The sequence below is a fragment of the Bos taurus genome, chromosome 18, assembly GCF_002263795.3.
Source record: "Bos taurus isolate L1 Dominette 01449 registration number 42190680 breed Hereford chromosome 18, ARS-UCD2.0, whole genome shotgun sequence".
In the NCBI taxonomy this organism is placed as follows: domain Eukaryota; kingdom Metazoa; phylum Chordata; class Mammalia; order Artiodactyla; family Bovidae; genus Bos; species Bos taurus.
In genome coordinates, this window is record NC_037345.1 from 33053713 (window position 1) to 33080804 (window position 27092).

A 27092-nucleotide genomic window follows, 5' to 3' on the forward strand; every position below is an offset into this window, starting at 1 on the left:
TTAAGGCCTGTGACTGGCAATTTTTATTTTGGCTAGCCAAAAATTAATTCTGTTATTTCACTATCACTTCGCAGGTTATCACATTCAACAGTTACATCTGACACATCTGTAATGTCTTCTGATTTTTGTGAAATGTCGTCTTCAAACCTCTCTTCTGTGGAGACAAAGGAGCATTCTCCAGCACTGTGAGTTTCATTTTCACTTTCTGTATCAGAATTGGTCACTAAGGACTTTTTGTCTTTTTGTTGGTCTAATATTCACATCATCTGAATCAGAACTACATTCTGAAGAACTAATCATCTTCTGAGACCCTAATACATATGCCACTTGGACAGTCATAGAAAGTATCTGCATAAAGTTCATAAAAAATTGTTATTCACTAAAAATTTTATGATGTGTCATTTTTAAAAATTTTATGTTTATGATACACACAAGGTTGGAACAAAAACCTGATGGAGCAATATGTGAATGACAGTGACAGTCATGGGTTGTGTAATGAACCCTTGATCAATCTTAAGCTCTAACGACTTTGCATGGTGATGTTTATTGTATCACTCTCTAAAAGCATATTAATATGTCTCTGGTCAGTAATATGTTAGGATATTCAAGTTGACGATGAGGAAATCATACTTTGACCACAGTTTGAAGTTGGGAATGATTTTAAATAAGAGTTTTGCAGACCTTGAGTTAAAATAATTTTGGAAAGTGACAAAATAGTTATCTTTGAATATTTAGAGTGGTGTCATGTTAAATAGGCAAGAAATCTGTATTTTGGACATCTTTATCCATAAGTATAACAGGAAATAATCTGGAAAGTTGGTTTACATAAATATACTACAGCTATGTTCATCTTATTTAATCAGTTAACATATATTTATTCAACTTATGTCTAGCATGTAAGTACTGATGCTGGAATTGGGACATATAAAGACGATATAAAGACAACAGGTCTAGGGAATTCCCTGGTGGTCCAGTGGTTAGGATGCCACCCTTTCACTGCTGAGGGCCCAGGTCCAGTCCTTGGTTGGGGAACTAAGATCCTACAAGCCACATGTTTTGGCCAAAAAAAAAAAAAGACAACAGACTTGGACGTCTGCATGAAGCTCACTGAGAGAAAGAAATGCAAAAGTCATAGTAAGTGAAATGAGCTCCAAGAGAAGATCATTTGCATTGGGAGCCTAGGGAGAGAAAGTGCTAATTTTTATAGAGGAAGATAATTTGTATTAAAATTTCCAAAAGGATGTGATGTTCCAGTAAAATGTTGAGGGAGGGTAGGATTTTGACTGGGAGATGAAGGCAAAGAAAACCTAAAGTAGGGGGAACTTGCAGGGCAAAGCCAAGAGGGTGTAAGGTGGGTTGATGTGCTCCATGAGGCACAGCCAGCTTGGAATGCTCAAAGCCGCCTGTGTCCCTGGTGAGGCACCATTTGAGCTGAACCTGTTGGGTGCGGAGGAACCTGGTCCTCATGGGCTTTGGATATTATCTCACGAGGAACAGAAATCCACAGAAGGACTTAAGCAAGACAAGAATGAATGCCCATCACATAGAAGACCACTCCAGCATCGCTGTGCCGGGTAAACCATTTCATGAGATAAAGAGACACCACAGAGGAGTCAGAAAGGGTCCCTCAGGCATCCGCATGTACATGCAGCCGTCCTCACCGAAACCCGCCCTCTGGGAAGAACGATGTGCTGTCCATTCAGTAAGAGAAAATCTACCACATGAAAACTTTGCATAACATCTCAGGTCCTTTAGTAGAGTTTTGAGTCACACAAAATAGCACAGCTTGGGCAAACTTTAAGTTCTACATATTTTATAGGGCTATTTTGTATTGTCAGAAGTCTAAGAGTAAAGAGGCATCAAAGATAATTTAATTTGATCTTTCAGCTGATGCTTGAATCACTTCTATAAAACTTCTGTCAGAGGTTGCTCAGTCTCTGATTATTTAGAGTGATAGGAAACTCACCTTCTGCCCAAATAAAAGTGCTAATCAAACCAGTGGGGACATGAGGGATTGGAACACAGTGATGGGCAAGTGTGTCCAGGTGGTTAAGTGACCACTGTACTTAGAGCCTGGGGGACTTGTGAAGATCTCCGTTCATGGAGGGGTTTTGTGTCTTCACAGTGGGAGTCACATTCTGAGCAGAATCTACACTGGGATTCAGAGGCAAAAGCTAGGAAGTGAAGAAGTCAAGTGGTAGGACTCATGGGCTGGTTGAATCAGCATTATCTGAAGCACAGGGTAAGAATGGGGGCTGGTCACTGCAGATGGATCACAAGGGGGATGGCAGGTACAGGACTGGTTCAGGGAAAAAGCTCAGGAAAAAGACCATGAAGCCGTGAGATTCATCAGAGCACGGTCTTATGAATGAGGTCTACAGAGTGAAGGCACAGGGTTTTAAAGAAACAAGTGAGCCTGGAGGAAGCCTGGATGAATCAGAGCCACGAAGGATCATTTGGGTTCACAGTTCAACATTTGCTAGTGGCTTCCTATGCAATGCAGTGGGCTCAGTGTCGGCCTTTCCCTATAGGGAGCTGACAGTTCCTGGCACCTTGGCTGATATTTGACTACACCCAGGCCTTGGTTTAACTTTAAACCCCAGGGCAAATTCTTTCAGTGTGGAGGCCCCTCTTATTTTCCTGCTACTGTTTTTCTTTTGAAAATGTTGAATATGTTAGACAAAAATCAGCTGATTATATGAAGGAAGTGCCTATTAGTGATGTGTGTGTGATGGGGGAAGGGTAGCCTTTCGTGTGCTGCAAGGAACATAGAGGGCAAAGAACATCCCTGAACTGATCTTTTTAGGAAATTGCAGAGTGAAAAACAAAGGACAGATTTTCAAACTAGATTTCCTCTCTGAAAGAACATCCTGAGACATCGCTATTAGTCATAGATACATAATTTAAGGGTTCAAAAGAAGTGTCAGAAAACAATTTTCATGCCAATTTTTCAAACTCAAAATGGAGGGATGAAAAATATAGGAGGCGCTGAGGTCATGAACATGCATATCTTTCAGGCTTAATGTCCCACTGTGGCAATTAGAAAAATCAGGTAATTGGACAGTTACTTTGTCAAGATAACTGGTTAAATCAGCTGAGCAGGTGAAAATCTGGGAGCTTGGTTTTGAGCATAAACTCACTAAATAAGATTTTAAATGCATATTTAGGACAAGAAAATCAGATTCTTGTGTTGTGATTATAAAGCACAAGTTCATGAAAGAAAACCAGGAGGGAAGCAAATCAACATACATTCTCTCTCACTCTCTTTCTCTCTCTCTCTGTCTCCACATATAAACACACACAGATACACACAAACACTCCACACATGAACACGTACTGTCAGGAGAGCATTTCAGCTTTGCTACGGTAACTAGTCACTGAGCACCAAGACCCATACAAGGAAGCTAAAGGGTATTGTCCCACCTGGATCAACTAGTGAGCACTTCAAACCCATCACCTCTAGGACTTAACTCGTGTGTTCTCCCCTTGCAACTCTTTTCACTTCCTATTTCCCCAGATTTGGTAAATAGCACTAAATCCACCCCTATGTGCAGATTAGAGACCTGGGTATCATTCTTTATAACATTTCCCTTCTCCCCTCTTTTAAAAGCAGTGTCTATGTTCTGTGTGGTCCTGAATGATTTCGCAAATCTACCACCACCCGCTCCCACTGCCACTACCCATGTCGAAGGCGCCATTGTCATTAAACTGGACTGGCTGCCAACCATCTGTTACCACACCTTCTTCTTGTTCCCAGTTGAATCCATATCCTCACAGGACAGCTGTCCCATGAGCCTTTTAAAATGTAAACTTAATCATGTACCCCAACCTGCCCTGTTGCTTAAAAACTGTTAGCTTCTCCCTGGGGCTTCCCTGGTGGCTCAGTGGTAAAGAATCTACCTGCCAATGCAGGAGACACGAGTTTGATCCTTGGGTCAGGAAGATACCCTGGAAAAGGAAATGGCAACTCCCTCCAGTGCTCTTGCCTGGGAAATCCCATTGTCAGAGGAGTCTGGCAGGCTACAGTCCATGGGGTCACGAAAGGGTCAGACACGATTTAGTGACTAACCAACAACCACTTCTCATTGCTCTTGAAAAAAAACAAAATCCTGAATGGACCTGCATATTCCTTCATTAGACCCTGAGTTATCCCTGGATTTATCTGTGTCTTTATTCCTATCTGTATTAGTATCTGTTCTATACATAGGTCCTTCAGTTTGCCTCAAGCTTGCCTTCAAAGCCTTCCCATATGTCTTTCCCATTACATGGAACTCTATTCATTTCTTAAAACTTAAAGTGATTTCTGTATCACTTAGAGCTTAAAGGTACACTCACAGGAAGTTTTCCCAGACCCCCTGGACTGAATCAGTGCCCTGCTTTAAGCCTGTTTGATGTCACTTTTATTGTTGTTGTTGAAATTAGTTGTTTAATAACTATGGACCCTGCTGGAACTGTAAGTTCCATTAATGCAAGAAAAGATGTGTGCTGTTAACCAGCGTATCCCCAGAGATTGAAATACCATCTCAAACTGAAAAAAAGTCCTAAAAAAAAGCATTTGTAAAATGACCCAATGAATTCCATGAGTGATCTTTGGTTTATTGGCATCACAATGAGTGGTACTGATAAACCACATGGATCCAAAATTAATATGAAGTTCTGAGCCCACATCCTCAAAATCAACTTCCCATGAGTATATGGAGGAAAGGGAACTGAAGATTCTGGTTAACTAGACATGTAATTAAGATAAAATACTCCTGGATGCAATTGTTAAAGAAGTGGTTTTATAAAGAGAAGTAGATTATCTGGGACAATAAACGTGGTACTTCTGTTCCACTCTGCACTGTGTAGGATATTCCTGCAATATTCTGGTCAGACCTGGGACTTTACATATTTGAACAGTCCGGAGGTGAGAGAAGAGGATGCTGAGGAGGACGGGGAACCATGGTAACCAGGAGGTATTGTCGAAGTTCTTGGGGAAGTACTTGGGGAGGTACTCTGTTCAAAAATCTGAAGAACTCTCATGTTTGTGATGAAAATGTCCTACATAACCTAAAAGAGAAAGAGCGGCAGGAGTGCTTGGGTGAATCTCGGGTAGAGCCAGATGATGGCTGTCTGTATGGAGAACAGTTTTGATTAAACATCCTGGACTGTAATATAGGTTCCACCCTAGACTGAAAGAGCGTGCAAGGTGTCAGCTTTCTCAGGAGGTGGAATGGGCAAACCCAGAAAGTTGTAAGACGTCTGCCTCTTGATTTGGTCCAGTGTAGACTGGCTGGTCACGTGGTGCTGACAGTCAAGGCTTGTTGGGAGTTGGCATGTGGCCATACCGGTTTCCTAGTTAACTGGCATTTATTTGAGGGGCTTTCCTGGTGGCTCAGATGGTAAAGAATCTGCCTGCAATTGGGGAAACCTGGGTTCAGTCGCTGGGTTGGGAAGATCCCTTGGAGAAGGGAATGGCAACCCACTCCATTACTCTTGCCTGGAGAATCCCACAGGCTGCAGTCTGTGGGGTCACAATGAGTTGGACACAACTGAGTGATTAACACTTTCACTTTTTTATTTGAGAAGACGCTGTGTGCCTGAAATTGTGCTGGGCTTATTCACAAAGCTGACTGATTAGTGCCACACCACAGCTCCATAAGATACATAATACACTTTTGTAATCCCGTTTTGCAGGTAATGAAAGTGAAACTTAGAAAAGAAAAGAGACCTCTTCAAAATATGCTAATGATCCTTTTTCTAAAAGTTTTTTTTTTTTTACAGTTATTTATTTACAATTTGTTTGGCCGCATGAGGTCTTAGTTGTGGCACGTGGGGTCTTTCACAGTAGCACAGGCAGGCTCATTGTTGCTGTTCTCCAGTTTCTTTTGTTGTGGAGCACGGGCTCTAGACGGCATGGGCTTAGTTGCCCCACGGCATGTGGGATCTTAGTTCCCCGATCAGGTATCGAACCTGCTTCCTCTGCATTGGAAGTCAGATTCTCGACCACTGGACCACCAGGGATGTCCTGGGAAATGATACTTTTCTGGTAGTTCTTCTTTTTCAAAATCCCACAGTCCCGTTTTGCTTTTTCAAAGTTATACTTTGAGGCCGTTCCAGGGCTCACGAGCTCTAATTCTACCATACTGAGCTTGAGGCCAAAATGGCCAGCACACTTAGAAACCTGGGCACAGTGACGACCCCTGGCCACAACTGAACAAAAAGACCGAAGTCTTCAAACTGGGTCATTTCTAATGACCAGATGTAGCTGAGACTACAGAGAATGAAGTAGGGTAGTAATGTGTGAGTGTGCTCAGTAGCTGTGGTCGTTTCCAACTTGCAGCCCTATGGACTGTAGCCTGCCAGGCTCCCCTGTCCATGGGATTTTCCAGGCAAGAATGTTGGAGTGGGTTGCCATGCCCTCCTTCAGGGAATTTTCCTGACCTGTGGATCGAACCTGCATCTCCCATGTCTCCTGCAGGTGAATTCTTTACCACTGAGCCACCAGGGAAACCCAGAGTAATAATAGTGGCAGAATATTTGTAATATAGGGCTGGTTGGCTCTCTTAAGTATTTTATTCATGTTTCTTAGGGGTAGAAGTACCAGACTTAGCAACCAGGGGCTTATGACTCAAGCCATTGAAGGCGAAACCTGGAAAATCACAATAAAAACTTCATGATGCTCATAATTAGGCTAAAAATAAGAGCATATGGCAGCTGAGGGAAAACATGAGCTGCATATATTGGATTTCCAGTAGACAGAGTTGAAGAGGAATGGATATGGGAAGGCATATTATTGTAGGTGAAGACAGGAAAGAAATGGATGGAATTAATAACAATTCATCTGGAAAAGTAAGAGAGCTCTGCAGTGATAAATAGAAGTAGAAGAAAATAAACGAATAAATAAAGCAAAGGATAAATAGCCCATAATGCGAAATACTAAAAGCCTAAGCTGCCATCAAAGACAATAAAAAATATGGGGTGGATATATAAAAGATAAAAAAAGACAAGAACAGAATGCATAAGGCAAAAGTGGGGATAAGAAATGTCTTTTTCAAACAATATAAGAAATCTCTTAATTAATGGGTGAGAGGCATGTAGCTCATAAAACTCTTATGAAAGTAGAGTGGAAATAAGGAAGCTCCAAAACCACTGGTTAGACATCCTGAGAAAGCCGGGGTGGTGCAGTAAAGTAGGAGAGAAAGAGGGAGGTGTTATAATGTAGGGATTTGTTTTTCTTCCCGCTGGGAAGTGGTGTGGGAAGAATGGGGAGGCATATCTGAAAGAGCACAGATGAATTTGGGGATCATACCATTGGGGTTAGAGTCTTGGCATTATACTGTGGAGATGATATGCCCTTTGTCACTTTTCCTAACCTCTATAACCTTATGTTTTCTCTGTTGAGCGGAAATTATTAGTCCTTACAATGGGTGTACTGTTGTGAGCATCTGATATGAAGAATGCGTGTCAGTGGCCTACAAAAGAGCCACCCGCATGACAGCTATTCTGATTGCAAAGTCAGATGGTAGAGTGGAAAGAGCTATCCCACAGATGAACAGGAGAGAAGGCAGGAAATTCAGCTTGACTGAACCCTTGGAGTATTCTGGGCACATACACACATTAATACTCTGATTCCTCACAATAACCTTATGACAATGACATTAACTTCCCCAAACTTCAGAAGCACAAATGGAGGTGCAGAAAGCTTAAATGAAATGTCTTAGGTCTCTCTGCTAATGATTGATCAATCTGGAAACCAAGCCCAAATTTCTGAACATGGAATTCTTATTCTTTGCGTCACATCAGCCAATACCAATTAAATTATATGAACCATTCAGATCCGTCTAGCTCAGATGCCTAAAAGCTGTGACTTTTGGAGTCTTACTGTTTGGAGTCCTGTTTTTTCTCCTTAACTTCAAAGAGATTTGTTTTCACCTCCAATCCCTTGAGTGGGCAAAGGACCTTCAGTATACGAGGTGTCTTAGGAGTCCGTGAGTTTGAAAAATCACACCAGCTCCACTTTCTCCATCCCAGTAAACATGCCAGCAGTAGAAGGCACACGGAAGACTTACAAAGACCCCCAAAAGCCAATGGCAGCGAAGCAGGAAAGGAAAGGACCAAAGACAGAGAGCCCTGAGGGGACTCCTGTGCTCCATCTTTCTATCAGCTCAGCCAGCAGACCTTTAATTTAGTTAGAAACTTCAGCCCCCATGGATGCGGGCAGCGCTTAGAAATGTGTTCTCAGCAAGGGAGGTGTCAGGACGGATTCACGAGAGGTGTTTCATGCCTCACAAATCACCCTGAATATTTCATATACATTAAAAAAATTAGTAGACAAAACTGGGGCCGTGGCATATAATTTACCTAGAGTTGCGAGATGTTTTTGATACAGGGCAGGGCAAAAGATTTATCTGTGGGCACATTAAGCCGTGCTTGGAACAGAGTGCATTGGCTCTGCGTTTGCACCCATCAGAGGGGGTAGCAAAAAAAGCTGTGTCATGAGGCAGTAAATATGGGTGTAGTGCAGAGAAATATTAGCTTCATTTTTCTTTCCCTTCTGCAGAGGGCTCTCCGAAGGACAGTATTGCCCCCTGTATGAATGAGTTTAAAAGGCATAAACAAGGGAGTCTGATGGCCTCATTCGGAGGGTCCAGCAGGGATCTACCTCCTTGCAGATAATGAGATTGTATTCAGAGTAGGTATGCCACCGTGTGAGAAAATGAATTTAATAGAAATATCACTGCTATTTACAACCAAAGGAACACAGGTGAAAAAAAAGAATGAATTCATGGCCTGCAATGTCTTTTTTTTTTTTAAAACGTTTGGAAAAGCACTTAGTGTGTGACCCTCATCCTGTGGATAAATGTACTCTGAGTTTATAGAAATTCAAACCTCTGAGTTACGTTTAGCTAAGGTTGAAAGAGTTTGAAAATTCAGCCTTGAGCTAGGTTTACTGGCAGAAGATCAGCGTCTTGTATTCACTTTCTGCCTCATTTCTAGATTCTAAAACTCTCAGAACTTGACTCCAGTCTCTTTTTCTTAACCAAGTATGTGCCCCACAGTTGGGGCTACAAGGACACAGGTTTACCCTTGACTTTGTGAAGAGTAATTGTGTCTTGATCACTGATGAAAAGACACACCATCTCTTCTGTTAACAGAAAATCATGTGACTGTGAAGAAGTTTAATTTTTTTTTTTCTTCCTTTTGGCCCATTGGCTCTCCTGAACACGGGTGTGTGTTTCCTCAGAGATCTCATGTTGGGAATGAGTTTAGAGGTCTTTGACTTGCAGAACACACAGATGTGTCTCGACAAATGAATCCAAGTTGTAGGAGGTAGTGTTTATGGACTAGCTCAGTGAAGCTAGTCTCCCTGGAATATAGTGACTTTGCAAATTGTAGGAACTGGAATATAGAGAAACCACTTCTTTCTTAAGATGGCTAGAGAGTAGAGGAATGAGAATTGGTGGACCAGAAAGGAGAGGGGATAGGCAATGCTGATGATGGTCTTGCTGGTATATAATCATTTCTCAGTGCCTGAAGAAGGTCTGTGTTTTTGAGTTACCCACCTTCCTGTGGCTCTTTTATAGGTGGTTTCCTTTGAGTCATACCACGTACCTGCCATACCTCCATTTTTTAACTGAATTTCAGCATTTTCCTGATTTTTTAGAGTCACATCATCTTTGACTAGCAGAATTAAAGTATACATGTATGGTTGACAAGCCATTAGCCCAGGATTCTGGGGCTCGGGACCCTCTAAGAAGTGGGTCTCTAGGTAGAGTCATGATCCATCAGAGAGGCTTCAAAATCAGCCACTCCCTTCTGGCTACCTGATTTCCTCTCTCTTGCCTGATAAGAAACCCAGATTCCTTTTTATGGATGTGGGAAATAAAATGAGATGAATGAGTCGGAGACTTAAATTGTTATAAAACTATTAAAGAGAAATCTGTCTTAAGTTATCACCTGAGGGGCCGGTAAAAATTGGTCGTCATAGAGGTGGATTTTTAAATAAAGGTTGAACAAAATTACACTCAGATCCCTAAGGATGCTTCTAAATGATCTTTTAAAACAGGGGGTTATGCAGGGAGGTGACCTTCCTGCCTCACTGCCTGCGAGTGTTATAGCAAGATACCATGTGTCGAGCAAGGCTTAAAAGATCTGCACATCCTCAAAGAGTCCGTGTGTCCCCCTGGGTCTTCTATTATCTTGCCCAGAGTGATGCACTACTCTTGGAAACAGGGCAGTCAGGGCTTCCTTCAAAACTGAGTACTCACCTGAAATTTCAACCCTTGAAAATTCAGGATCCTTTGGAGAATCTTTGACTTCTGCAAATATCTGCATACATAATGGTCTAGAGCCCCACCTCCACCATGTCGCTCCCTTGCTTAGAAAGCTGCCACGCTTGCCCTGGCTTTCATGGTGCCTTGCCCCATCATCAACACCACTCCTGACTCTGCATGATGTTCTATGGGACTCCACCATACACGGGTGAGTAGAAACTTCCTCAACCATCACCTCCTGTGTTAAGAGTTTCTAAACCCAGTGTAACAGAGATAGGTTTTTGTTTCTTCGTGTCCTGTACCCACCCCGCCATCTACTCAGCACACAGGTTTGTAATTGCCTGCGACTGAGTCTGTAAGTCTGCAGTTACCTCCAAGACAGAGACAGTGGCTCAAGCAGCTCTTCCCCCCATGCTTCGAGGAGGGTTTGATCCACTTTAGGGAGGGAGTAAATATTTACTGAATGAAAAAAAATGAATGAATGGGTGAGTGGAGGGCTTATTCTGGAAAGGCCAGTGGAAGCTTTTCCGGTCTCCAAGGCACATCTGATCATTCCCAGCCCCCTGGCTGTTCCTCACACACTACTCACAGTTCAGATCCGCAGTCCATCAAGAGCCCATCAGCCCATCCAACGGTGTGCTTCTTCTATGAACACATCTCCTCCAATAATGCCTCCCCACAGCTGCATAGTCAGGGAGCCAATTTGTGTGGACAGTTTGGGGAGTAGTGGGAAAGAGAATAAGCTTCAGGGAAGTTTTGCTTTAGGGTGCAGTGGTTTAAGGGGGAGGGAAAAACCTTTCATTCTTGACCTGATTTTCAGTCTTCTCAAGCAAGGTAAAAGATGGAGCAGAGTGGGAGTGGATGATGTCAGAAAGGAGACACAGGTTGGTGAGCTTCATCTCCCAGATGTGGGAATAGGGCTGTGGGTTCCAGCTAACTCTGTGCCAGATGTGTTTACCAGTTGAGGGGTAGGGGGAGACAGACCCATCCACCCATTTCAGAAGGGCACCTATTCTCAAGGATGCTTTTTCTCAAAGTGAGATGTTTAAGACCTACCTGAAATTGACACCTTTGGTGGCAGCAAGAGGCAGCCACAGAGAAGAGCCCCTTATCAGCCACCATCCTCCTGGAGGTAGACATTTCACCTCCTGGAGAGTTTACACCAGATGAAAACCACTTTCCAAAGCAGTTAGTCCAGGTATGCAGAGATGAATAAGACCCACTGCATCATGTGTCTGCACCTGCCTAAGAAGAACATTGTTTCTGGGCTTCAGACAGGATAATAGTTGTTAGTTGCAATACCACATTCTGTTAGGAGGAGGCTTTTGTTGATAGTTCTTTATGACCATGACTCCATTAAGCTTCCTTACACTCTCTAGTAGAGGAAACATCCTGCATCCTTTACAGATGGGCAAAAATGAGGCTTGGAGAAATATGACACTTCTATGGAGGAAGCAGGTGTGGGACTTGGGAATGATTCCCTGCGTCCTGATTCCTAGCTTACCTGGCAGCCTGAGCTCAGCTTTTCTCTCTGCATCATCTAAAAATCTCCACAATCAGTCAAAAGATTTATATTTTCCTATTGCCTTAGCAGCTTCTTCCAAATAATTTTTTCCCCTCAGCACAAGGAATGAATTTAAAGGAATATATTAAATTAAAAAATGGGCTTGCAAAGCTAGATTCTACTTTGACCCTAATATCTCCCTCAGATTCCTTCCTGCACGTGTACACCCTTATCAAACACAGTTCACCTTCTGTGGAAACAGGATGAGATTGAAGTCATGGCCAAAGGCAGGAACGGAAGTGTGGGCATTACTGGCACAAATAACAAGCAAGAGGATGATGGCTGTGAGGAATTTCAGGTGCTAGACCACTAATTGCTGATGTTTTCCAAGAGTAGAGGAATTAGAACAGATTATAATTTTAGTACAATTATTTTGAAAAATGAATTTTAAAGATTGAGGTTACTGATTTTTTTGTATTCTTTCCCATTAGATGGAATAAAACAATCTTATTAATATAGCCTTATGCCAGACCATTCCCTTAGTGCCATGAGATTTCATACACAAGCTCACTGGACATCTGAAAAGCAGCTGCATGAGCAACTTCAGAAATAAATACCTAGGAACTCCCCTGGTGGTCTGGTGGTTAAAACTCTGCTCTCCCAAAGCAGGGGATCCGGGTTCCATCCCTAGTCAGGAAACTAGATCCTACATGCCCCGCCACTAAAATTCTGAGTGCCGCAACGAAGACCCAGCACAGTCAGGTAGGTAGATAGATAGATACTTAAATGTCCACATCTGATGGGCACATGCTGCTTTTCTTAAAACATGGAATATGTTTCTTACATGAGGTTGATCTCAAAGGAATGATATAGAAAAGATGATATAGTAGACTTTTTATGATACTCTAATTTGATTCAAAATCACACCCAATTCAAAATTTAAAAGTAACTTCTTTGAAAAAATTGCCTTTTTCCTCCCCCCTGATGAGAATACACAGTCACTTTGAGGAATCTGGGGAACTAACGCAAAAAGCAAAGAAAACAAAAAACGCACAGAATCTCACTTCTCAGAAGTAGTTGTTAATAATTTGGTAAGTTCTCTCTTTATGTGTTAACTTCATTTATCATTTTTCCCACTTGTCAGGTATCATAGTGCCTGTAGAACTTTATATATGTTCTCATATTCCTTTTAAGACTCCCTGATACTTGCTTCCCCATGTTGATAAAAATCTTCATAAACATTTTAATAGCAATTCAGTGTTTTATGATATAGCTACCTTTATTCCCTTATGTTGTGATTTGGGGTTCTTTGAATGCATTTCTTAATGAAAGCAGGATATCAGCAAAGTGAATTTGAATTTATTAATAATTTGCGAGAAGAATGTACGAAATCATAGAATTTTTTAAAAAGATGTGTTTTATTTTTGCTTTTGGCTGTGGTGGTCTTCATCATTGCACATGGGGTCTCTAGTTGTGGTGAGTGGGGGCGACTCTTCGTTGCAGTGTGTGGGCTTCTCCTGGTGGTGGAACTCGTTGCCGTGCACAGGCTCAGGCACAAAGGCTCAGTGGCTGCAGTGTGTGGGCTTTAGAGCACAGGCTCTGTAGTTGTGGTGCTTGGGCTTAGTTGCTCTGAGGCATGTGGTTCTTCCCAGAGCAGGGATCGAACCCATGTCATCCTCTGCATTGGAAGATGGATTTCTAACCACTGGACCACCAGAGAAGACCCCGAAATCATAGAATTTTTAAAGCTAAAAGACATTTGGAAGCGCAAGTGCCCAACCACCTTGTCTGTTTTAGAGATCTGAGAATCCCAATCCAGAGAGAGGAGACTTTTCTAGAGTGACGCTGTGAATGAGCAGCGGAGGGAAGATTGGAACTAAATCCAGGGATCATCCTCCCAGGTCTCACCCTTCCTTGTGGAAGGCATTTTCCTTCCAGAAAGGCGATGCCCTGGTCTACTCTTTGAGAAGGATTACTTAGGGAACCAGCACCCAGGGCCCCACAAGAACTAAAGATGGGCCTAAATGATGAGCCAGCACAGGACACCTGTTGTTATTTCAGGCTTTAAACAAGATCTTCTGCCAAACCAAATCAGAATGATGCTCTGAGAACACCTGGGATAATGGGCTTCAAAAAGTTTCAGGTGCCAACATCAGAGAGGGTATCAGTGACCCCGGTTCTGAAACATCCTCGACCTCTCATGCATCATACCTAAGAGTCCTCACTGTGGTATTCAAGCAAAATAACACACTTCCCAATCTTAAAACCTTGTCAAGTGTGTAAGAGGGTAAGGAAAAGAGTTACTTGAAGAAGATCGTTGAGATGGAGAAGTGGCCAAGCTTTGGGGGGTGCCACAAAACACATCACTTTCCTCATCTGTGAAATAGGGATAATGTGACTTTTTCTTAAGTTTATTTTAATACTAAATTGAGTGAAATAAAATATTTAGTATGATATTTAGCATTATGCAGGTTTCCCTTGTGGCCCAACTGGTAAAGAATCCACCTGCAATGCGGGAGACCTGAATTCAATCCCTGGGTTGGAAAGAGCCCCTGGAGAAGGGAAAGGCTGCCCAGTCCAGTATTCTGGCCTGGAGAATCCCATGGACTGTATAGTCTATGGGGTCACAAAGAGTCAGATACGACTGAGTGACTTTCACTTAACATTATGCATAAGATGTGCATGAGTCAGTGTTCTAGAGAGATATATTTTAAATAATTGGCTCACACAGTTATGGAGGACAGTGAGTCCTAAGACCAGCAGGATGCATCAGCAAGCTTGAGACAATGGATTGTTGATTGTTTGGTTCAGTCTCAGTCTGAGGCCCAGGAGACCCAATGGCATAGTTCCCATCCAAAGACTAGCAGGCTTGAAGTGAAGGAAAAGCTGGTGTTTCAGTTGAGGTCCCATGTAAGGAAAAATAGAGGATGTTTCAGTCCAAAGGGAGTTGGACAGGGAGAGTTCTCTGTTACTCAGGGGATGGTCAGCCTTTTGTTCTACCTAGAGCTTCAACTGATTGGACAAAACCCACCCACATTAGGGAGAGCAATCTACTTTACTCAGTGTACTGATTTAAATGTTTATCTCATTGAAAAACATTCTTACAAATACATTCAGGTTACTGTTTGACCAAATATCTGGGTACCTTGTGGCCAGTCAAGTTGCCACATAATATTAACACTCAGACACACTCTAAGAACTCTAAAATGGTGAATATTGAGTGTTCTTGTGATTTTTAATAGTTTCGATTATTTTATCTTGCTTCATACTTCCTTTAAGGAAAATACAAACAAACAAATTCTGAATTATGATGGAGAGGCATGGTTTTAATAATACCTTAATTGCAACCTGAAGTCTGGCCAGATTGAGTCTTGCAGGTTGCAACCTTGAAAGCTTAAACATTTTGTTGACTAAAATATCTGACAAGAAAAGTTTTGGAGAACTTTTATCATAAGACTCATCTAGGAGTGACCTGTAAAACACCCTTTTAAGGTGTTGGTAATACTCTCTATGCATCTCTATCTATAGACATGTAACTCCACAGCTCAGTTCAGTTCAGTCACTCAGTCGTGTCCGACTCTTTGCGACCCCATGAATTGCAGCACACCAGGCCTCCCTGTCCATCACTGACTCCCAGAGTGCACTCTCATCCTCTGTCGTCCCCTTCTCCTCCTGCCCTCAATCTTTCCCAGCATCAGGGTCTTTTCAAATGAGTCATCTCTTTGCATCAGGTGGCCAAAGTATTGGAGTTTCAGCTTCAACATCAATCCTTCCAGTGAATACCCAGGACTGATCTCCTTTAGGATGGACAGGTTGGAGCTCATTGCAGTCCAAGAGACTCCCAAGAGTCTTCTCCAACACCACAGTTCAAAAGCATCAATTCTTTGGCACTCAGCTTTCTTTATAGTCCAACTCTCACATCCATACATGACTACTGGAAAAACCATAGCCTTGACTAGATGGACCTTTGTTGACAAAGTAATGTCTTTGCTTTTTAATATGCTGTCTAGGTTGGTCATAACTTTCCCTCCAAGGAGTAAACGTCTTTTAATTTCATGGCTGCAATCACCATCTGCAGTGATTTTGGAGCCCAGAAAAATAAAGTCAGCCACTGTTTCCATTATTTCCCCATCTATTTGCCATGAAGTGATGGGACTGGATGCCATGATCTTCATTTTCTGAATGTTGAGCTTTAAGCCAACTTTTTCACTCTCCTCTTTCACTTTCATCAAGAGGCTTTTTAGTTCTTCTTCACGTTCTGCTATAAGGGTGGAGTCATCTGCATATCTGAGGTTATTGATATTTCTCCCAGCAATCTTGATTCCAGCTTGTGCTTCCTCCAGCCCAGCGTTTCTCATGATGTACTCTGTATATAAGTTAAATAAACAGGGTGACAATATACAGCCTTCAGATCAGATCAGATCAGTCGCTCAGTCGTGTCCGACTCTTTGTGACCCCATGAGTCGCAGCACGCCAGGCCTCCCTGTCCATCACCAACTCCCAGAGTTCACCCAGACTCACATCCATCGAGTCAGTGATGCCATCCAGCAATCTCATCCTCTGTCGTCCCCTTCTCCTCCTACCCCCAATCCCTCCCAGCATCAGAGTCTTTTCCAATGAGTCAACTCTTTGCATGAGGTGGCCAAAGTACTGGAGTTTCAGCTTTACCATCATTCCTTCCAAAGAAATCCCAGGGCTGATCTCCTTCAGAATGGACTGGTTGGATCTCCTTGCAGTCCAAAGGATATACAGACTTGATGTACCCCTTTTCCTATTTAGAACCAGTCTGTTGTTCCATGTCCAGTTCTAACTGTTGCTTCCTGACCTGCATATAGGTCAGGTGGTCTGGTATTCCCATCTCTTTCAGAATTTTCCACAATTTTTTGTGATCCACACGGTCAAAGGCTTTGGCATAGTCAATAAAGCAGAAATAGATGTTTTTCTGGAACTCTCTTGCTTTTTCAATGATCCAGTGGATGTTGGCCATTTGATCTCTGGTTCCTCTGCCTTTTTTAAAACCAGCTTGAACATCTGGAAGTTCACGGTTCAAGTATTGCTGAAGCCTGGCTTGGAGAATTTTAAGTATCACTTTACTAGCGTGTGAGATGAGTGCAATGGTGTGGTAGTTGGAGCGTTCTTTGGCATTGCCTTTCTTTGGGATTGGAATGAAAACTGACCTTTTCCAGTCCTGTGGCCAATGCTGAGTTTTCCAAATTTCTTGGCATATTGAGTGCAGCACTTTCACAGCATCATCTTTCAGGATTTGGAATAGCTCAACTGGAATTCCATCACCTCCACTTGCTTTGTTCGTAGTGATGCTAGAATTTCTAAGGCCCACTTGACTTCACATTCCAGGATGTCTGGCTCTAGGTGAGTCATCACACTATCATGATTATCTAGGTCATAAGGATCTTTTTTGTACAGTTCTTCTGTGTATTCTTGCCATCTCTTCTTAATATCTTCTGCTTCTGTTAGGTCTCTATCATTTCTGTCCTTTATTGAGCCCATCTTTGCATGAAATGTTCCCTTGGTATCTCTAATTTTCTTGAAGGGATCTCTAGTCTTTCCCTTTCTATTGTTTTCCTCTATATCTTTGCATTGATCGCTGAAGAAGGCTTTCTTAAGTCTCCTTGCTATTCTTTGGAACTCTGCATTCATATGGGTATATCTTTCCTTTTCTCCTTTGCTTTTCACTTCCCTTCTTTTCACAGCTATTTGTAAGGCCTCCTCAGACAGCCATTTTGCTTTTTTGCATTTCCTTTTCTTGGGGATGGTCTTGATTCCTGTCTCCTGTACAATGTCATGACCCTCTGTCCATAGTTCATCAGGCACTCTGTCTATCAGATCTAGTCCCTTAAATCTATTTCTCACTTCCATTGTATAGTCATAAGGGATTTGCTTTAGGTCATACCTCAATGGTCTAATGGTTTTCTCCACTTTCTTCAACTTCAGTCTGAATTTGGCAAAATGGAATTCATGATCTGAGCAACAGTCAGCTCCCGGTCTTGTTTTTGCCGACTGTATAGAGCTTCTCCATCTTTGGCTGTGAAGAATATAATCAATCTGATTTCAGTGTCCACCATCTGGTGATGTCCATGTCTACATCTGGGCCTGTACAAATACTCATACACATGTACTCTAAAAGGCTTTTGATAAGTTTGTAATAATTTAGTCAACTTTATGAATTTAATTAAGCTTTCTCCACATGGCATGTTGGAAAAGATAGTAGTTTACACAAAGACCATAATCTAGAAAAAAATTATTTATTTTTCAGAATAGAAACCAGGTCAACAGGGCAACTGGGACATTTTGCTTGTCAGCAAAATAATTTTATTCTGAATTTATGAATTGATAATAAGCCACCTTCTCATAATGATTAATGGTAATTAACCTTTTAAAGCTCCATCGCTTCCCTGGCCAACTCTGGCTGACAGCCCTGGGAGACAGGACAGAATGCTGATGGTGAGCAGAGCTTTGTTTGGACTCCCGAGGTCCTGTTAGGTAGAGAACACCACTTTTGTGTGGAGCTGTCACAGATACGATGCAGCCCCAGAGAGTCACAAATAAGAAGAAAATGCATGCATGGGCCATCCTGGTGAGATGTTTTCACTCTACTAGGGATTACTGCAGACCAGAGTCAGCCAGCTCTACTGTTTAAACCTGTGTGGCTTTGGTCAAGTCTTTACCCATGTGAACCCAACCAACTTCCTTCATCTTTAAAGTAGATATCAGCAATTAATATTTTGAATGAAGAGTCCTGTGGGCTAGCACAGGGCAAAAGGTGAGCTCTCTTATCACGCAGTCAGCATCACATAAAGCTGTCTTCCAGATGAGCACTTCTTACACATCCTGACACTAACCTAGATCCATGATGTTCCTTGCACTTTGCCTGTTCTAGTCCCATTGCCGTTGATGTTGACAGTATGAACCACAGAGATAGCTGGGGCGTGGTTTCTAGACTGGGATTTAGCATAAGCTTTATCAAGGGGTGCCCTGAGAACCAACTCGTGTGTCAGAGAGGAGAAAGAAGCAGGAATCAGCAGGGAGAAAAGAAATGGAAAGCACGGTGACAGACGTGGCTGACCTGAAGTTGAGACTGGAGCTGAAATGACCCCAGCAGAATAGTTCTGATTCAGGATCTGTGGCCAGTGTCCTTATGCCCCTGCAGTGACCAATCACAGGATGTGAGCTGCCCCAGGCAGTGTCATGACCTTGACCTGAGAGAATCCTTGAAGGGGCTGAGAGCTGAAGGTCATTGGCAGACAGCACTCCTAGCTGCAGTGGTCACCAGTCCTTCACTGAAGGGGGCACTGGGTGGCCTGTCATATTTGTTGAGCCTTTACTCCATCCCAGACAAACTCTGCCAGGGCTGGTGTCTGCTTTATCACATTTGATCTTACTGCAACCCTGTCAGATAGATGTTAGGATGCCTTGTTAGTCACATCGTGAAAAGGAGTCTCAAAGTCTGAGAACCAGTAAGTTGTGCAACTGGCAATCGAGTATTAATTTGCAAGAATTAATTTGCACGAATCTGAGGGTTTGCAGTGAGCTGAGAGTCAGCTGAAACAAACTATCCACTCTTTCTAGGTCTTCCCTGAAGAGCTAGCTCTTCCCTTTTTACTTGGGGATTGGTTCAACTTTCCTCCCTTGCAGATTCCATTTCTCGGTAGAATTCATTTTAGCCCAGGACTAATGGAATTATTTTGGAAATAATATTGACCTTATCTTTGTTCTCTGAGTGTCTGGCTAGCTCTGTGATCTAGAAGAAGTTATTTATCTTCACTCAGCTTCTGTTTTTCTCATCTGTAATATGGGGATGATAGTAACAGGAAAAACATCAAATTTCATAGGTATCACACTTACCTGCATGCCTGGTGTATGATAAGGACTGAGTGTTTGCCAGTATATTATTTGCCTGTTCCTCTAATAAAATGCATGTTAGCAATATCATTGTTTTTGTCCATGTCCATTGATTCTCTTGTTTGTAAGCATCTGGTTTATAAGGATAAAGTAGTGTGATATTCACCTTAATATACTTAGGTCTTAGCATAATGCCTCATAGCAGCAGGTTTCCAATAAAAGGCTGGTAAATTGAATTATATTTCAACAAAGATAACAAGTTTTATCAGTTGTAAGCCATTAATACCTTTCATATTTGTTTGTTCATCTCCATGTATCACCCTAGTTCAAGTTACCATTTCTTCCTTCTGATTTGAAATCAGACAGATCTGGGATCAAAGTCTGGCTGGCATTTGTTACTTAACTAGTTTAAACCCTTATTTCTACGTTGGTAAAATGGAAAGAGATAGAGTGCCTACCTCATGGGGTCATAAAGAGAATTAAATACGATAGGCAAATGGAGTAATTTATCCAGGACATGACATATAGCAAACCAACAGATGCTGGTTTCAATAATGGCAACAAGTACAGCCAGTTCCACCCTAGTCATTCTTCTTGTTGAATTTAGTCTTGCTTCTTAGTCTTCTGTGGAGATAAAAGCAGAAGTAGAATGACACAGTAGAAAGAACTTATACTTTGGAGCCTGATTATGTAAAAAACTGTCTCAACCTCTGAATAAGTTAACTGGTCTGCATCAGTCTTGCTTTTTTCATTTTGCAAATGGGAATAATAATAATGCATTTGTCTTAGAGTTTTCAAGGGTTAAATGGAGTAATGCACCTGAAGCATTTCCTATAGCTGCTAAGACCTCAGAAGCTCACATGAAATGTTACACTATGATTCATACTACTAGCACACGTGTGAGACCACACACGTGAGCCTCGCAGAGTTACTGAGAGTGCTCGGGAACGCCCACGCCGGCACACGGTGGACCCTCCACACCCCTCAGTTTTTCCACTGTGGATTCTGTTCCACCCTGGGTGAGACAAGAGACTCCTCGGCCCCACATCCCGCACAACGCTCCAGAGAATGTTAAATGGCAGGGGAAAACTCTGACAAAATCTGCTTTAATGAGACATCCCGTTAGCACTGACTGCTCCAGGTCAAGCTGCCTGTGTTGGAGCAAGAGCACTAATGGATTAGGTGGCCGTGCCTCCCCGTCAGTCTGGGCTCTGGATTTTTAATGAAGCAGGCAGGCCACACACCCAGACGGTTTTGGGGTGAGTGTATGTGTGTGCATGCACCTGTGTCTCCAATGACAAACAGTTTTCATCCTAAAAAGAGTGGGAAAAAAACGAGAGAATGTGAAGGCTCACAACATTCCCTGATTTGCATCAGTCAGAGAAAAACTGACCAAGACCTTCCTCCACATGCAGATGACCCTCACATGGGGCAGAGGATTAAAAACCACACTGCTTTTCCAGGGGGGCTAGCACACCCTCGAGAGCTCTAACAAAGGTTAGTGTCAGCTGCTTGACTTCTTAATGATGAATAATTCATATACATCAAAGCAGCCCTCAGAAATTATTTTTTCCTGCAGCCTCAAAGACAATGAAACAACAGCAAAAAGGCCAGAAGGGGAAAGCTGTTTCAAATCATATCATTTCTACTATTTTTCTTCTCTACTCTAATATCTGTATTCTGAACTTGATTGAAATTAACTGCAATGTTATTTTATAAAAATAGTTTAAAATCCTTTGATTTGCTTCTTCTCCCAGATAATGGCCAACTCCTATTCAGCCTTCAAAGCCCAGCTCAAAAGTCACCACATTTTGAAGTCAATTCTGCCAGCCACCTTCCCAACAGAGTCAGTCTAAACTTACCCCTTATGTAAACACCCTTCCTTTATTGCCATCATTCCTGAGATCTTACTCCTTGAAATCGCGGGCTCAGACTTAGAACTACTTAAAGTTAGGCACTCTGTTTCATGTTTCAGAACCACGAGCCCCTAACACAGAGCCTGGAATACAGTAGACATTCTATAAATGCTCATGGAATTGAAATGACTTGAATTCTTGAAATAAATAAAGCACATATTGAAAGTAAAGAATTGGATAGCATCACCAACACAATGGACATGAATCTGAGCAAGCCCCAGGAGATAGTGAAGGGCAGGGAAACCTGGTGTGCTGTCGTCCATGGGGTCCCAAAGAGTTGGACTTGACTTAGCGACTGAACAACAGCAGCAGCAATATGTATTAAATCTATGAAACCCAAAAGTAGATGAAAATAACATCCCCAAAACCTCAAAACCATCATTCACTATTTGTTTTACCATTGGTATTTATTAAGAACCCAAATCAAAGGATTAGAAATGCAGGAAGTTGGGGGAATCTGTTTTGGGGGGTGGTTATCAGTATTCTTTACGAAGGCAAGCATTTTAAAGAGAAACATTCATCAGAACTGAGATAAAATTAAAAATGGCAGTATCACAATCTAGGTTATTTTTACAGTCTCTCTTAAAACATAAACTCCTTAAACTCCCTTTCTTTTTGATCATCATAAATGAAAATTTACTACAGGCATACACACATCAAAATGCAGATGTTACCCACTTTTTATATTTCTCAACTGGCTGCTGCCTCAACAAAATACCACTTCAATGTCAGAGGAGAACACATTTCTTTTGTGGAGTAAATGCTTGTTATCAAAGGAAAAAGATATATATTTTAAGCTAAAGTCTTTATTCACTGAATATATTATAATGGTATTATGTTCCTGATAGCAGGGCATAATAAAGGAAAAGTTTTGATTGTAAGATAGATCTCACACTCATGGACCTTATAGTCCAGCAAAGGTGAAAGATGTAATGAGATAATTGTTTTAAAATACATATTTTTTAATCCTTAATGTATGAATAGAGTTACGGTTTTGCAGAAGGTATGGTGACTGATTCTCTCTGGAAAGTTAGAATCCGCTTCAGGGAGGAGATGATTCTTAATCTGATGTTTAAGGGATACATGAAGAGATATTTTTCCAGTGGCAGAAAGGCAGCTGGAGCTGATCAGAAGAATCTAGCAGTCATTTCAAGGATCTGGCGTTGTGGATGGCATTTATGGAAAATTCCATTCTGCTAGGGTATCTAATTCACGGTGAGGGATAAAGTAGGTAAGACTAGAGAAATCGGAAGTACCTACTGCTAAGAACCTTACATTACAGGTTAAGTGTTTGTGTTGTAAGTTGATCCTATCAGTCTCTTGGGTAGTAGAATGGGGAGAAAGAGCACGGGGAGCTCTTAGTCATTTCTTTGCAATGAGTGAAATGATGAGAGTTTCAACCCACGGCTGTGGAATGGGATGTAGAAAGGTCAGCCTGTTGAAGGTGATCGACATCCTTCTGAGGCTGTTAAATGCATGAAAAGGTGGACAGGAGATTGAAGGTGAGGAGTAAAGGATGATTGAATAGGGTTAACACAGTTTTTCATGAAATTAGTTATGTAATTTCCCGAAAGCTGGGAACATAGCCCAGTTCATTTCAAATGGACATATTGAAACCAAAGATAATAGGATAATTACAAATTGACAGATAAAAAATATGGGGTGAGGCGGTGTGGGTAGGGAAGATAGCCTGGGCTACAGGGACTGGAAACAAGATTGGTCTGCCTTTAACCATTGTTCCATCTATGTGCTGTCCAGTGTTTGCAGGAAAGTTATAATACAGCATCTTAAATGAGCCTTGAATAATGAGGCGGGGGAACTGCCTCTTAGTTGCTGTTGCTCGGTCACTAAGTCAAGTCTGACTCTTTTTGCAACCCCATAGATTATCGTCCACCAGGCTCCTCTGTCCATGGGATTTCCCAGGCAAGGATACTGGAGTGGGTTGCCATCCCCTTCTCCAAGGGATCTTCTCAACCCAGGGTTCAAACCCAGGTCTCCTGCATTGGCAGGTGGATTCTTTGCCACTGAGCCACCAGGGAAGCCCCTGCCTCTTATGAAACACGTGTAAATACCTGCCACTGGTTGAACATAATGAATAAAGATTTCTAATTCTCAGCAGAAAATTAAAAGTGTTCTGCTGCCGCTTCTGAAGCATGGCTGCTTGCTTTACATTCATTAATATGTTAGCAGTTATTTATTGAGTACCTACTGGGTGTCAGATGCTGACCATGACACTGAGGATACAAGAAAGCGAGCAAAAACAGATTTGACCCCTGTTCCCATGGAATTTATAGTCTACTAAGGAATGATAGACATTAATTGAATAATCACAAACTAAATAATGAATTAAAATTGAAATTAGATCTCAAAAAGGACAGAACAGATTTCTGCAAGTGCATGTAACTAGCATATGTAACCTAGACTGAGGGGTGGGTAAGGCTCCCCCAAGAGAGTGAGACTTGAGTTGTGATCTAAAGTAGATGAGACTATGTCAGAGTCCCAGACAGAAGGAACCTTTGCCTGTGCAAACGTCCTATGGCCCAAAGTGCTGAAAATTTTCTCTTGCAGCTGAGAGTACAGAGAACAGGTAAAAGGAGAAAGGGTCATGACTTTGAGAAGAGGCTAAAATTCAAGAAAGGGGCTGTATAGAGTTCTTGCTAAGATTTTAGGCTTTTTCTTTCATTATCATTCTAAGAGCAGTGAGTTTCTGTTCACCAGTATGCTCCATGATTTTGTGTGGGTATTTTTGTTTTCTTCTTCTTTTTTTTTTTAATATTTATTTATTTGGCTACGCCAGGTCTTAGTTGCAGCACATGGTATCTTTAGGTGCAGCATGTGGGATCTAGTTCCTGATGAGGGATCGAAACTGGGCCCCCTGTGTTGGGAGCCTGGAGTCATACAGCCCCTAAACCACCAGGGAAGTCCCTGTAATTTGTTGCTTCAGTGTGCATATTACTTTCATTTTCTAACACTTCACAACAATATTTTTTGATCAGAGCTACATATCTGAGTCAGGAGAAAGCCAGAGATAGAGAAATAAATTAGAGAGATTTGCAGCTCTCCAGAAACCTATGGTTTACAAGAGAGGCAAGTAACCAGATAATTATGAAACAGTGTTGACATTGGTAGGGAGAGAAAGCTGGAAGGGGCTAATAGGGATAGGCTCCTCACCAAACCTCAGGGGTGAGGACAGATTTCCAGGTGTATAACACCTGAGCCCAAAGGACAAGTGGAAGTTTCCTAAAATACATAGAATAACAGCTAATATATATTTAGTGCTTACTCTGTGCCAGGCACTCAGATAAGTGCTTTTCAAATATATTTAAGAAAACAAAAGCCATGCAAGATATGTTCTATTATTCTCCTCCTTTGAATATTCATGGGAAGGACTGATGCTGAGCTGGAGTTTCAATACTTTGGCCACCTGATATGAAGAGCTGACTCATTGGAAAAGACCCTGATGCTGGGAAAGATTGAAGGCAGGAGAAGGGGATGACAGAGGATGAGATGGTTGAAGGCATCACTACCTCAATGGACATGAGTTTGAGCAAACAGGGAGATAGTGAAGGACAGGGAAGCCTGGTGCTTCCACGGCGTTGCAAAGAGCTGCACGCAACTGAGTGACTGAACAATGAACAACCACAAAAGATGCAGAAACTGAGCATCAGGAAGTTTAAGCAATTTTTTTTTTTCTTTTTAAGATTATACACCTGGAACATGGGAGAGTCATGATTTGGACAAAATGCCCTGTGCTTTAGAGTAAGCGCTGGAGGCAGGGAGCTTAAATTGTAAATTTCATATTAAAATATTAAAACATGAGCTGTGTTGGTTTAGAATGATGACAACCTCTTTGAGAAATTTCCGAGGGCCCATAAGTGCAGCATCTTTGCCCAAATCTATGGATGAGACCATTAGCCAAAGTAGCACTCATCTCTGCTCTCAAAGCGGTGGAGCCTTTTGTGTGATGGCAGCATCAGAGAGGAGTAATGCATGTGCGTCAGAGAGCACATCAGCACTTAGACAATCAGAAAGGACGTGTTTGTGTATCATTTGACTTTCCTTCTCTCCCCCTGTAATTACTTCATCTCAGCGAAATCACACTGTATTACGATTTAACAACTGAAACAGTCACGTAAGCATGGATATTTTGCAAGCACCTTCCCAGCTTCCGATCTGGACTCGTAAGGGAGAACAAGGGGGACCACTTAGGGGTCCAGATAAACCATGTGGATGTGCCCAGTGGTCAGTGTTGGAACTTTAGTCCTGCCCTGGTTAAAGGCCACCAGGCCCCTGTTAGCAAATTCTGAGGCAGAACAATCACTGAGTGAAGCAGGGAAGAGATTGCAGCTTTTAAAGAAGAGAGGTTGGCCGTGGGTAGGGAGAGAGGGCAGGAATATTCTGACTTCAGGCTGCAACTTTACCTTTTCTTTTGAAATTCAGCCCCCTTAGGTCCTTCTCGAACAATGTAAGCCTGTCTCTACCTAGTTACTTCCAAGTGAAGAGACAAACACATCCTGAAACTGCATGACAAAATGCAGGACCTGAATTGTTCCCATGCTTCCTGCAGATTTGGAATTCCAGCCTGTGGTTCATTCCCGTGTGTTTCTTGTTCACGCCACACGTATGTAATCAATCAGAGGTATATGGCGGTCCATGAGCTCGCTCTCTGTAAAACGCATCCCTACAAGGAGGTGGCAGAGCCCTGAGTACAAACAGTGACTTGTGAGGCAAAACTTCAGACGTTCAGCCCTGGAAGCGATCTTGAAGACCATCCTCCAGGCCCTGTTGTTTTGATTCATAAGGGGTCTTGGGTCCAGATGGAGCGGGGAGGCATGTGAGGTGTCCATGCTTGCAGGATGAAAACACTGACTTCCAGACCTCAAGCCACTGTTGTTCCAGCTATGTAGCATTGATCTAAAATAGATGTGCATTTCATACTTAGGCTGTAGGTCCCCTTCCTTCCTCATCAAAGGCATAATCCATCATCATTTGCAAGGCACTCATTTTAAGAAGTAGGAAATGAAATTCCCCAATGTCGTTACAATTTTAATTTGCCAGGAACCACAGATTTGGGAAGCAGAACCTCTAAAGAAAAAGGTCACCAAAATGCATGCTGGGAGTCAACCCTGCTTCGCAAACTCACAGTGAGTCTAGAGCAGTGGTCTGCAACCTTTTCTCTGTATAAGTCCAGAAAGTAAACATCTTAGGCTTTGTGAACTGTATTACAGCAATGACACAACTGCTGTTATAGCAAGAAAGCTGCCACAGACAATACATAAAGGAATGGCTGTGGCTATGTTCCAGTAGTGGTTTAGTTGCTAACTCGTGTCTGACTCTTGCAACCCCATGGACTGTGGCCCACCAGGCTCCTCTGTCCATTGGATTTTCCAGGCAAGAATACTGGAGTGGATTGCCATTTCCTTCTCCAGGGGATCTTCCCAACCCGGGGATTGAACCTGGTTCTCTGAACTACAGGCAGATTCTTTACTGACTGAGTTACCAGGGAAGCCCATGTTCCAAAAGAACTATTCATAGACACTGAAATTTGAATTTCAT

The 27092-nt window shown here is 42.2% G+C and overlaps 1 long non-coding RNA gene across 2 annotated transcripts in view; it reads left to right on the forward strand.

The window, feature by feature from the left end:
- The window catches only part of LOC132342819 (uncharacterized), a 269479-nt gene that overhangs the window by 179580 nt on the left and 62807 nt on the right, over positions 1 to 27092 (forward strand). For both annotated transcript variants that reach the window (XR_009491338.1, XR_009491339.1), the window contains exons 2-3: positions 75 to 185; positions 4849 to 4955. This is a non-coding gene — a long non-coding RNA (uncharacterized lncRNA). The remainder of the gene's footprint in view (positions 1 to 74; positions 186 to 4848; positions 4956 to 27092) is intronic.